The sequence below is a fragment of the Polyodon spathula genome, chromosome 34, assembly GCF_017654505.1.
Source record: "Polyodon spathula isolate WHYD16114869_AA chromosome 34, ASM1765450v1, whole genome shotgun sequence".
Lineage (NCBI taxonomy): Eukaryota > Metazoa > Chordata > Actinopteri > Acipenseriformes > Polyodontidae > Polyodon > Polyodon spathula.
Genome location: NC_054567.1, coordinates 2,166,290 through 2,180,373, shown reverse-complemented (window position 1 = coordinate 2,180,373; position 14,084 = coordinate 2,166,290). Strand labels below are relative to the sequence as shown.

General features: G+C 42.2%; 1 protein-coding gene and 1 long non-coding RNA gene across 4 annotated transcripts in view; one reads left to right on the top strand and one right to left on the bottom strand.

The window, feature by feature from the left end:
• LOC121303624 (astrotactin-2-like) overlaps positions 1 to 14,084 on the top strand; it is a 728,767-nt gene that overhangs the window by 549,874 nt on the left and 164,809 nt on the right. The gene's annotated exons all lie outside the window — the stretch shown is intronic.
• The window catches only part of LOC121303626, a 76,238-nt gene continuing 69,478 nt past the window's right edge, over positions 7,325 to 14,084 (bottom strand). For both annotated transcript variants that reach the window (XR_005947821.1, XR_005947820.1), the window contains one exon: positions 7,325 to 9,895. This is a non-coding gene — a long non-coding RNA (uncharacterized LOC121303626). The remainder of the gene's footprint in view (positions 9,896 to 14,084) is intronic.

The window sequence follows — 14,084 nt, the reverse complement described above, 5'->3', positions numbered from 1 at the left end:
TAATATAATATATAGAGAAGAAGAATAAAACAGTGTAGCTCATTTTTATGTGACATCAGTTCCATCTGACAGCTGTCTGATGCAAAGACATTTCAGATGGCTGTATCACATCATTAATATCAGGATCTGTTACAATTCAAAGTTGAATTGTCTTGCCAACTTCACAGCTTTGCAATCCCAATCTTATAAGGGAATATCACCTCGTTGCAAACTCTAAACACATGAGGACAGATAGCATCACGGCAGGTGACTGGAGAGTGAAACTTGGAGATACCACGGAGAGTTTTACAAACGTGGCCGAATTTGAAAAAACTGAAAGATGTTTACTGATATGGGTTGCATTGGCAGCGGCTGTCTCGAAAGATTACCCTGCAAGTCTTTTATGCAACCTGACCCAGATTGTGAATGATCTACTCTTTCTCCAAGTTTGTCAGTGATACCTCTTTAGCTACTTCCCTCTGCACTGTAGTAGGGGGTTATAACAAAATGCATTAAAAGGGCCTTTGTCTATTCACTTTAATGCATATAATGTGATCCAGTAATTGAAGAAATAATCAGTAAGGTAGCAGTATAAAGTATGCAACCTTGCCCTGTTTGTATCCAGTTCTGGAAACAATTCCACATTGACTTCACTGCTAAGTCACCTTGTCAGTCTATAAAGTGGCTGAGTTACATTCCCCAAATGCTTGGTCCTTGATTTATATCTGGATGAATCACAAAACATGTCCTTCCTTTACCTTTGAGTGAAGATGAAAAAAAGGCTTTGTTTTCTGCGAATCCCAGCTTACTCTCAGTCTTTTCAGATGAGGTCAGATCTGTATAGAAGCATCCTTTGATGTGCTTGGACAGGCCTAGTTGTCAGATTTATGTGCCCGCTGTCTCCCTGGCATGCTAGCCAATCACTCTGATCTCGTAACAGGTACCGTGTGTACCCTTAAATCTGATTATATTAACCTTTCAGCCCAATGAAACAAACATTTTTCTTTTATTGTGGTTAGGAATCAAAGAGTTTTGCAATCTATTACACTTTCACATGTAAAGCACTGTCTTTTTCCATTAATGTGGCATCATTATTTATGTAAATCTGGCCTGTGCATGCAAGAGGATTCCTTCCAAACAGGGGTTCTTTTACAGGCAACTTTGAAGTTGGTTTCAGGAATGCTGCACTGCTTTTGTCTTTAGAGATCACGACTGGGGATAGCCTGTGCTTGATGTTCCCCTGCCTTGACATTGCTTGCATCTGGCTCCGGAATGCTCACTGGCTTACTACAAAGCTATAGATGGTAAAGAGTGCCCTGACCTTTCGATTGGTTTGCTTGTCCAGAAGATACTTGTCTTTGACTTTTGGTTAACCTGACATTTATAGGATTCAGCTTGAGAATTGCAGATGTGGAGGCCAGCAGGCAATGGTGGAGCTAGTTTTTTTAGACCTCTCCCAGCACAGCACTAGAGCACATTATATGTGCAAGAAATTGTCTAGACACTTTTATTAAGTGCATGGTGCTGCAGTCTTCTGTTGGACTCTTTTGACCCTATTGAACTGAGTTCTTATTGGCACTGGTGGCTGTTGGAAAGATGCATATTTCTGTGAGATTTGGGGGGAGGGGGGCTGTTTAAAACATCTAATTAATGGCTGATCTTAACAGCAACAATTGGAATTAGCCAGAAAACAAAAGCGACATTATTAGAAAACAAATCTCTCTCAAGAGTAAAATGACTTCACAATAGAACCTATAGGGGTCATTAAAAGGTGTGTTTTTTATCATGGACAGGGCAGAACCTCTCAAGCTGCATCCTCATTGAATAACACACACATATTGCCATAGGCCAGAAAATATAAATGGCTTCTATGCTGTACATTGAGACAAGTATCCAAAGCATCTGGATTAATCTCTTCATACAGTGTGAAGAAAATCTTATTCAAGATGTATGGATATTCCAGGGTGGAACAATGGAACATACATATGTTAGGTTAAAGGCTGCTATATAGAGAAGATTGCATTTTGAAGAAAATTTCATTTTGCTTCGTTGAACATGCTTTTACAGCTGTGTATGAAGTGCATATGTCTAGCATGTCAACAGAAGCTTTGGTGAACTACATACCAAGTAAAAACATTTTGTATCTTCATAAATAGCAAGATAATACAGCTCTGCTGAACTATATATAAGGGAGTTTCTGATTTGCAATAAGATTAGGATTGCAGGACTAGCTATAAAATATGCATTGCTTGCATGACATTCTTCGAGTGTCTGCTTTTCAGGCATTAGTTTTCAACGTACTGGATTTTCAGTATGCTATCGTTTGCAAGTTAAAAATGGAAGTGGTTTGATCAGCAGATATGGTCTGTTTTCAAACATGGATGAATGGATGGAAGGAGATGAAAATCGCTGTCCTAACAGCTGCTAAAAACACTCGGCTAAATGGATCCTATAAAAGGCAGCATCAGCATATGGAAACTGATCTCATTCATTTATTGACTTAAAGGTAAGAACGTTGCCCTGTAAAATTCAAGGCCATTAAGGAAGAATTGCCAATAAGATAAACAGCTCTTAACGTAGCTGTGCAGAATATGGGTGGCATTCCGCCTGCTTCCCTTTCTAGGTACGTCAGCTTTAAAATAAGGCCTGCAACACTGAAACTAATCTGTAAGCACTGAGCGCTTTGCCAGGCTGACCTTTCTTCTGTATCAACAATGACTGGAGGAACCAGGCTTATAAAAAACAAAACAAAAAAAAAAAATGAAGTTCAGTCAGCAAACTCATGTGAGAGATTATGTACTAAAACACAGACTAGACACTAACCCTACCTTATACATACTCTACACTACATTCTTTGGCCTTTGGCCTCGCCTTTTGAGGTACCCCTGCCCATAAATTAGCTCTCAGATAAGTGGAGAGGCTGGCTGTAGGGAAACCATGGGCAGGGGGCAGGATAGCTGCCCCCTCCCGTAAGAGGAAGACAAAAAAAAGCAGGTGAGGTGGAAGAGGTGAACTCTGACGCACAGCAGGGGCATAATTGATTTAGGTAAGATATAAATCCTTTCCTTGGTGACATATTTGACATATTGTTTATCGAGGACAAATAACATACTACCTATTTGATTGCCAATTTGGTCTGGTATTGGAACGACTTAAATAAGCTTGATGTTCCTGTGATTTGATCTAAGGTTAAAGAGAGCTCCCTGCCAGAACCACCACTTTGCTTAATGCAACATGCTGGGAATAATACACAGCAAGCTCAGTAAAGATTCTTAATCACGTCAAATGTTTGTCTTATGGTTGGGTGTTTCAAAGAAAACAATGTAGTGCATCACAAGATCCACTCTATGTAATCTATTGAAAGGATTCAAAATCTACAAAAGATCGAACTATATAAAAAACTAAACATTTTATGCTTACGACAGAGGGTAGACCACACTATTTTACAGAGAGTGGTGAAGAAATGCGTTACCTAGCCATGTTGACGATGCTGAATCATCCTTTAAGACCAAATTAAAGGGCTGAAAGGCCTCTGCTTGTTCCTGAATCTTATGTCCTTTTGTAAAAAAAGAAAAAATGTGCTCACCTACAGTACACGTTTTCCCAGCCTGTATATTTGTATCTAAAGAAACATTGTAGTGCTTTATTGAATTCTCTATCTTTAGCTTCAATAGAAGCTTTGTGCAATGCCTTTCTACCCCACTCAATGTGATATCAGTGAGGCTGTCCCCTGAATCTGTTCAACTTCCCAGAGCACCTCCAGTATTTAAATTCACTCTGCTTTTTTTTATTTTCAGTTGTCTGTGCGTGTGAGGCAATGCTTGTATTGTGTAACCCTGCTCATTTCTCATCTTTGGCCCAGTGTCTGGAATCTCTGGAGACTGACCTGCCTTGACCTCCAGTGAGCACAGACAGGGCGTTCTCATGGTACCATGGCAACAGTGTGAAAGAGGATGAGGCCCCATTGAGGCCTACCATTTGAACCAGCCGCCGATTTTCAGATCATGTTTTTGTAACCTGCCCGTGGAGCACTTACTTCTACTTTCCTGGCACTAACTTATTGGAAGCCTTGTTCCATGACATTGTTACCCGAGTGTGTACAGTCTTATATTTAAATCTACTTTCCTTGCACTAAATTATTGGAAAGCCTTGTTTTGTGACATTATTAGAGTTGTGTACTGTGGCTTATATTCAAATGTTCTTGTCTACATGTCCCGCATGTGGCAAAATCTGTCATGTCAAATGTGCCCACGTAGAAATACTTTCACAGATCTCAGTAGTGTTAATAAGGGGGTCAATACAGAGATACAACACCAGGGGGATTTATAGAGAGTGAAAAGAAGGCAGCCTTATGATCCATCCCTGTTCCCTTCTTTAATATAGACCCCTGAATTCTTTGGTTTTAATTGGGGAAAAAAAATAAAAAGTTTGCATTTCAGCTCTTTCCTGTACTGTCAGCTGAAGCCCTTTTTGTTGTTGGACCTGACAAGTGACATTTAACAAAGTCTTCTGCGCTTACTAGGACCATTTACATAACCCGTTTCCTGTACTAGAAATCCATGCTGGCACGTCATTAAATAATTCAGGAGTCTTCAGAAGAACGCTGACTAAATCTCACCGTAGGAACATAAACAGGCATTACTTACTGTACTTTACCTTTCCAGTCAGGTTTTCTTCCATTCAAGCGTGGAAGTGACTGCAAAAGGAAATGAAAATGTGCTGCTGATATCCCATTGACCACAGGTATTCCTGTCTTACGAAGTTATACAAATGTACCCTGTACTGTTTGCAAAGGGTGGGGGGAGGTAATCCTCTATAAATTTATGCTGACTGTAAAAATATATATGACTGTGACAGGCTGGCGAGTGGATTGAGGTTCAGAGACAGAGTAAAGGCAAAATAAAGTTCTTTATTAAACAAAAATAGTCAAACAAACAGGCACAAGGGCCAACAAAAAGAGGTTCAAACAGAAATAATCAAAAATGAACTTACAAGTGAACGGTCAGGTTCTAGGTCTTTAAAAGATACTCCTTTAATTCTAAACACAAACTCTGCAACACAAAAACAAACTCCCAAACAAAGGAACACACTCCAAACAGAAAAACACACACACTGCCAACCAGGGCCTCTCCCCTGGCTTTTATCCCCTGTGGCTGGAGCCCAATTAATCAATAATTATTCAATTAGAGCTCCAGCCACATTCTCACATGTTTTTCTGGCAGGGAGAAATTTAATCCCCTCCCTGCCAGTTCCAAACATGTTCATATAGACGGGAGTTCCCAGTCACAATGACTTTTTCGGCTGGTGGTGGAGGCGGGAATGACGCTGGATGCCCTGGCAAAGCTGGACCCCCTGACGATGCTGGACCCTCCGGCTCTCGGGACGGTAGCTCCATCCTCTCTAACTCTCGGGACGGCAGCACCTTCCCCCTGGGCGACGGCTAGCCAACAGCAACCCCAGGCAATGGTGGACCAGCATCCCTAGAAGAAAGCATGCTGAGAGTCTCTCTAGGTGATGCGGACAAGCAGGCTACCCCAGGCGATGCGGAGCAGTTGGCAACCCCAGGCGATGGCGCTGTGCCTCTTGGCCGCTGGGTAGCTTGTCTCCGCGCTCCCCTCTGCAGCTGATACAGAGGCTGGGTGGGTCCTCCAGCATCTTCTGCTGGCTGTGGAGGAAGAGACCGCGCCTGCTGTTCCCCCTCTGTTGAAGGTGGAGGGAGAGACAGCTCCGGCTGTTCCCCCTCTATTGAAGGTGGAGGGAGAGACAGCTCCGGCTGTTCCCCCTCTATTGAAGGTGGAGGGAGAGACAGCTCCGGCTGTTCCCCCTCTATTGAAGGTGGAGGGAGGGACAGCTCCGGCTGTTCTCCCTCTATTGAAGGTGGAGGGAGAGACAGCTCCGGCTGTTCTCCCTCTGCAGGTGGTGGAGGGAGAGACAGCTCCGGCTGTTCTTTCCCTGCTGGTCCTTTCAGCCCTGGGCCTGTGGACTTCCCCTTCTTGGGCCGTGGATGCACCGGCTCCTCCCTCTCGGGCTGTGGACATTCAGGCTCCTCCCTCTCGGGCTCCTCCTCTCCGGGCTCTGGGAGCGGCAGCTCCTCCTCCTCCTCCTCTCCGGGCTCTGGGAGCGGCGGCTCCCCCTCTCTGGGCTCTGGGAGCGGCGGCTCCCCCTCTCTGGGCTCTGGGAGCGGCGGCTCCCCCTCTCTGCGCCTGGTGCTTGGGAGCGTGGGGGTCCCCTCTCTGGGCTCCCTGCCCGCGGCAGCTGGGGCTGTGGACGGCCAGAGGCTCCCCCTCGAGGAGACCAGACGGCAGCGGCCCCACCCCCATTTCTTTAAGGTGTGGGATCTCCCCCATGTCTATCGCCAGGTATGCCAGGACCGTGATGAATATTTCCTGGAGGGACCCTGGGTGATGCTCTCCCTCCCACTCCTCCCATCTCTCCCCATCTCGATGCCACAGCATGTTGATAGCTACAGGAAGGTCGTGGAAGAGGTCCGCTTCGGGGTGCACCAACCACTCCCAGATCTCCCGTGATGGTGGTGAAGGCAGTGCTGGTGAGGTGGCTGCCGAGGATGGGGTTGGTGGTTGTTCCTGGTCTGGGTTGTGGGGGTATCCTGCCCAGTTGTGACCGTCCTCTTCACAACACCCACACCAGTCAGCAATTGGCCCATCCGGACATGACCTCCACCGGTGGTCATCCTTCCTGCACCAGGTGCACCACGGGAACAAGCTCGCTGGGTCCTCCCACAGGGTTTGAGTTGGTGATGGCGGCGGCTGCTGCGGCCGCTGCTGCTGCTTCTGCTGCCTCTGTCTTTTGCCCATTCTTCTCTCCAAAAAAAAGTACAAAAATAATCTCCAAACGTTCAAAAATTCAAAAAAAAATGTAAAAATCCCCCCCCAAAAAAAAACAAAATTCCAGAAAAAAAATAAATAAATACTGCTCTGAGCCTCTAGGTGGCGCTATCCCACTGTTGACACCAAGTGTGACAGGCTGGCGAGTGGATTGAGGCTCAGAGACAGAGTAAAGGCAAAATAAAGTTCTTTATTAAACAAAAATAGTCAAACAAACAGGCACAAGGGCCAACAAAAAGAGGTTCAAACAGAAATAATCAAAAATGAACTTACAAGTAAACGGTCAGGTTCCAGGTCCTTAAAAGATACTCCTTTAATTCTAAACACAAACTCTGCAATACAAAAACAAACTCCCAAAGGAAAACACACACACTGCCAGCCAGGGCCTCTCCCCTGGCTTTTATCCCCTGTGGCTGGAGCCCAATTAATCAATAATTATTCAATTAGCGCTCCAGCCACATTCTCACATGTTTTTCTGGCAGAGAGAAATTTAACCCTCCCTGCCAGTTCCAAACATGTTCATATAGACGGGGAGTTCCCCGTCACAATGACTTTTTCCATTTTTTAAAAACAAGCATGGTGTCTACATTTATAGTCACTGCACGGAAGCTACCTGTTTACATAAAGGGCTTGGATCGGAGTATGGGCCCATCGTGGGTGTCAACTGGAGATTGGAATTCGGAATGAGACGACGAGACAAATGCCCTCTGCTCAGTGTTAAAGTGGCTGTAGCTAATCAATTCGCTTTTACTTGTTATGCACTTCACTATACAGACATATATCTCAGATATATCGCAGTTTTGAAGGAAACGCATGTTATCACAAACATAAATTTGTCAGCGTGCTTGTCTTGCCTTCTTGAATTGTGTTACTTTTATTTCACATAGCAGTTCTCCAGGACAAAGCATCTTACTCGCTGCAAAGCATGTCAGTCATTGGGGGATGCAGCTGATTACTGAGGTTACTGAGGAGGAAGGAGTGGAGACTTCTCTCTCCAGGTGAAAAGACTAGGAAAGTCAGAGATTTCTTTAACCTGTAGCTATCACGTTTTAAAATAAAATGTTTCTGTCTCTGAACCATGTGTTGAAAATGTTGAGGTCACTTTCAGCTCAGTAACTGTGTCTGTCAAACATGAAAAATATTGTAATGAGCAATACATCTCACAAATATAAAGTGCAGTCTTAAGGAGGCGGTGGAAGGCAGTGAGAGATGGAACAGTCCTGAAGTTCTCTGGTAGCTGGTCCCACCAGACAGGGGCCCAGGAAGAGGAGTGGGCATGCAAAGACAACTGTAAACATCTGGAAGTCAGAAGTGCTTTTGTTCTGTTTTTGAACTACAGTTTAACCCCATTCAGACTATCTATTAAAAAGCAAGAAGTTCTGCTTGATGTCCTTTAAATTTACAAGTCCATACTAGCTGCAATGTCAACTAGAGTTGTCTTTAGTTTCTAGAATCCTATGCCAACTATGATTCCACAACGTGGCACTACTCGTTGAGGTTACTGTTTGACTCCAGGAGAGCGGGACTTTGCTCATTGATGCTGTTTCAGGAGCTCTTATGAAATTGAAATGTCACATTAATTCCATTTTTCTGTCTTTGCTTTTAATCAGGGAACTATTGTAATAACTTTTTTTTTTCTTCTTCAGTTCAGCATATCCAAAACAGCTGCCCAGCATTAGAGGAAAGCTTGGGCAGTGTGATGTATAGTTGTCCATTATAGAGCCAGACTTTAAAATGGAATACAAGTGAAAAAACATACTGACATGATTGTGAGCTGCTTCCCTAGTCAGCAAATCGTGATTAGCAGCATCTCCTCTGTAGTAATGAAGTCCTTGACCCCTTCTATCTGAGGGGGTGTGTTGGAATTATACTCTGCATATTTAATACTTATTTTATTTACAGTGTGGTTTTGTACAATATACATATATTTTACCCCAAACATCAGACACCTTTCCCAATAAGTCGGTATCTGTGAATAAAATTGTATGACACGTGTTCTTCATCCTTATTGAATTACACTGAACTCATTAATTGGGTTACCTGATATTACCTGTCCAATACGTTTGTATTCCTATATTTGTGGGGACTTTTTATTGACTCTCACTATATTTGTATTTACTATTTCTAACATATAACATATTTAGTTCTTAAAAATGTGTTTTACAAAGAAGGGACGTCCCTTAATGTCCCATTAATATATTAGTGGGGACATTTTCTCAAATTTTGTCTGCACATTGATAGAAATACCTGCCCCCCCACCACACACACACAAGCCCCCCCACAGGTGTAGTAAAAAACAACCCTCTTAACATTTGTGTCTTTGTGAATGGGGTAACCCAGTGCTGACCGGCAGAGTCCAACATCTGAAATACTGAGCCTGGGATTGATTTGGAATGGGAAATCTCTAACTCTCTGCTTGAGTTTGTTTGATCTGACAAAAAACTGCAGGACCCTATGCCATGCCAAAAAACAGCCAATACTAGACAAAACACAAGGCAAAAATATTATGTCAGATGCCAACATTGCAGGTTGATTTGCGGGATAATGGAAATAGGAGTTGATTCCAGCATTGTTCGGCAACATCTGTAAATGCTTTTCCATTTGCAACGACAGCTATGCTTGCCTGAGGTAATGGCAGTATGTCTGTCTGAAGAGGATTATAGCCTTGCACTCGGGGTGACAGTTCAGCTTTTGAATCATGTGTCACTACCAAGCGGAGAACAGACTTACTCATGGCCCTATTGCAGGCACTTGTTTGTACAGTTGCTTGTCTAGTTTGTTACTACCCATGTTGACATAACTTATGATACCTTAAATGTAGTTTGCAAGATCAAAGATAGAGTAAAATAAAAAAAAAAAAGATTCAATTAAAAAAGATAAACAGCATCCTTTAGGGCATTTATAGATAACAGATCGGTAGCTTTTTTCCTTTTGTTTTTTTTTATAAAAGATGACCTCATCTCCCAAAATGGGTTCTTGCTTTCTCATCAGCAGCAGCACCATCAGCACATTGTTGAGCGGGAAGAATGCCAGCCTCTGATCTGCTCTCGATGGAGACTGCCATTGACATCCTAAAAGGAAAAAATGTTAAGCTATGCATAACAAATGGAACCTTAATTTTTTCAAAGCACTATTGCTGCATTTATTCTGCACTGCAAACACTGTCCTTCTAGTTCCTCACAGTACTTCATGTTCTTCCTAGTCTTGCTGGGTTTTGTGTTTGCTGAGGTGACGAGACAGCATCGCTTTCAAAGAGATCATCTTAAATACTTTTTTGGTAAAGTAAGCTCTTTTTTTGGTCTCCCTTTCAAATGTTGCTTGTGGCAAATACATTGTATGTTAAGAAATGTAAAGTATTGCAAATTGGGTGTGAAAATCCATGTTACAAGTACAAAATGAACAGAATGGAAATAGGGGACGAGGACTTTGAAAGGGATCTCTGGGTTACAATGGGGTCATTATTAAAAAGGCAAATGAATGTTAGCCTATATTGCAAAGTGTGAGATACAAGTCTAGAGAGGTTATGCTATGATTGTACAATGCCCTAGTTAGGCAACTAGGCTGATCCAAGGACTCAATGACATGAGCTATGAAGACAGGTTAATATAAGTAAAGTTTAGAACAGAAGGCAGGAAGCAGTTTCTTACATAGAGAGTTATACATGCATGGAATAGCCGACCAGGTGAAGCAGTAGCATCTAAAACATAGGGGAGGTGTGCTAACAAGGGATGGGCCTTGATGGGCTGAATGGCCTTTTCTCATTCTCAACCCTTTCTTCTGCTCTTCTCTCTGTGTTGCTATTCTCTGCAGATGCGCCATATCTCCTCACTTGCTGCTTGTCTGCCTGGAGTATCACACTGTCCTCGGGGACTTTGCTTTTAATCATGCTTGCTTTTTATTGTTGCAGCTAATTTGTAAGGAGAATAGAAGCTATAAAAAACATTACAGAATTAAACAGCTGCAAAAGCAAACCACTATCATCTGCATAGTCCACATTATCAATCCCCCCTATAACATGTTAGGTTTCGAGGTTACAATCTATATTAGACAGTGTTATATGACAGATTGAACTCCCCATTTCTAACACCATTGGCAAGAGAATGTGCTCCTTGTCTTCAAGAATCAAAGTGGCATTTCATGTTATAAGATACTGCAAATACATTTGTAACATTGGCAGTTTTATTTGATTTTTTTTGTTTTGTTTGTTTTTTGGTTTTTAGTATAAAGGATGGATAACTCAGGCCCCATGTTGTTTGTCTTTTCTAATACAAGTACAACATGAGGATTGTTAGCACTGGAGTAAATGTTAAAGCAGTAGCTAATAAAATCATTCCTACCTTTTTTTGCAATTACATTAGCTACATACAGCAGGTCTAAAACGTGCAGTTTTGAAAGAAAAGCATGCTCTCTGTTCCTATTTAAGTAAAGAACCCGAAAAGGGATTTAGCGTCTGGTAAGACCCACCTCATGCCGTTAAATGTCCCGAGCTGAAGGAACGTTACATTTTCTGAGGGAATATGTTCTTCTTCAACTTCCTGGTTCATTTTACCTCAGCAGTGTCCTCGGGGTCATAGCATGTTACTGACTGAACACATGTCAATAAGGGACACAGCTGATTGGATAGCATGTTACTGACTGAACGCATGTCAATAGGGGAAGCAGCTGATTGGATGGCATGTTACTGACTGAACGCATGTCAATAGGGGAAGCAGCTGATTGGATAGCATGTTACTGACTGAACACAAGTCAATAGGGGAAGCAGCTGACTGGATAGCAAGTTACTGACTGAACACATGTCAATAGGGGAAGCAGCTGATTGGATAGCATGTTACTGACTGAACACATGTCAATAGGGGAAGCAGCTGATTGGATAGCATGTTACTGACTGAACACATGTCAGTAGGGGAAGCAGCTGATTGGATAGCATGTTACTGACTGAACACATGTCAGTAGGGGAAGCAGCTGATTGGATAGCATGTTATTGACTGAACACATGTCAACAGGGGAAGCGGCTGATTAGTTATCAGGAAAACACTACTGAAGAGGGTGGGGACAATTTCAGACTCCAGACTGAAATTGGATATTTGAGACATACAGTATATAATACAGGAAAGTGCACAATTGGTACAATTTATGAAATTATGTTGTCAGCTAAAATCACTTTAATTGTAGATAACAGATAGCCCTGTGTGGACGTTAACGAATGCAGTTAGAGTCAAAGTTAATTGATAAAACTTAAAAGGTGAAGACAGTTCAAACTATGATTTACTAATCGGACTTCCAACCTTATCAATCCCTTGTTGATGAGTCACCCTTCTATCGCTCACACTTTCAGTTTCTAGAAATTCAGCAGTGCAGCCTAGATCAGACAGCATTTTCCATAAGGAAGCTTTTAATCAATAGGTTTGAATGTTGGCAGCAGCTCCAGCCCCTGGGATGTAATGATAATAGTGATTGTACCATGCAGTAAATGAAATGGACGTGGTAATGTCTGAAAGCAATTGCATCATTTCAGTTCTACGCAGAGAGCAGAGTGTTCGCAATAACTCTCAAAGCACCTCTGCTTTGTGGTTTAAGACACACTATGTTCTCTGAAACAAGCTGACATTGTCCTTTAAAAGTATTACATCATTTGTACTCAGCAGCACATAGGCTTGTGTGAGCCAAAGAAGCAAAAAGGAAGAGTTTGAGTTGCCTCATCCTGCTTCACTCAGCTGGCAAGACCCAGTGATTTGCAGCAAGGGTCACTGACAGAACAGTGGATGTGCTCGTTTAAGATGAACACACAGTGCTCCTGCAGGATCATTGCTGTGGATGGTTTTACCTAGAGACACAATGCTAGTACTGTGGCTTCGTCACTGTCTTCTACTCTGTTCCAAGTCTTTCTACCAGATACTTCATTCATTACCAAAAATTAAAAAAAATACATTCATGAATTAATTGATTTTCAAAAGCTGTCACACCGTACTGCTTACATAAACTGTGTGAGCAGCCCCACAGTCTTACAAAGGGGTTGTAAACAAATTAAAAAAAAAAAATATTAGGGCTAATGGAAGTTGGAGATGGAACTGGATATCTGTATTTTGAAATCATATGAAAGGTTTTTCTATGATTTTGATTCAGTAAACGAATACTGAGCCATTGCTGCCAGTGAAAGGTGTCTTTTGATGGGTGGGTAGGAACAGTTAAAATATGGTAGTAGTAAGTACACTCTTATAAAAGTTTACTGAAACATTTTCCTTTGCTTTTCCTATGGTTACACTATGCATTTACCATAGATTACCATGGTTTGCCATTTTTCTGGATCTGCTTTACAATACATCATTATCCTTCGCAATGCTTACCTGTGCGTTACCATGCTCTCACTATGTTTTATCACATTTTGCTATGATTTTACTATGGGAAGCTTTTATAGGGGCAAGGCAAAAATAACCCTAAAACAAGCTAGGAAAAGGCTGATTCGGAGAATCCGTACTGGAACGGCAAGCCCTGAAGCCCTCAGGATGATTGCAAACACCATTGAATAGTAAGGGGAATGTAAAGAAGCAATTCAAAAGCCACTTACTCACTTTTCTAATTGCCACTGCTGTTAAAATATACAACTTGAGCTGTGGTACAGCCTAACACTGCTTTGTAACGAGTATTACAATGAAGCACAGGGTTTTCTTTACAGGTCATTCTTTTCTTGTTCTTTAATAGAAACTATAGCAAATGCTTGGTAATCATGCCCCTGTTTTATTGTTAAAACGCTAGAGGGAAGCCAGTGCTGTGGTGCAAGTCTCCCCCGTCCGATGGTTTGTGTTCCCTATCATCCGCCCTCATTGTTTCTTGGCCAGCTCCCTCCTCATATGTATTCAAATGCACTGTACCTTCTACACATTGCTGTGTCTTAATAACTTACATGCTGTTGATGTTTTCCACTCTTTTATACAATTGAAATAATTTCTAATTAGATTTCTGTGAGGTCTAATCTGTACATTTCTGGCACTGTGTCGTTATTAAAACAATAGAGTATCATATTGTTCATATGCGGGAGGTACATTGCCCTTGGGCAGTGTGCAGTTCTTCAGGATTGGCGTGTGTTCAGTATTTTCATTCCCTCTGTTGTGTGGCAAATGTTTCCTATTACTCACTCTTGCTTTTCCAACTGTAAACACAGCACAGAACTCTCTGATTGACAATGTGTCATTTATGCATTTCAAGTTCTTTTTTTTGCTTTGATGTTGTTTTTTTGTCATTTATTTCAAGAGCACGCTAGAG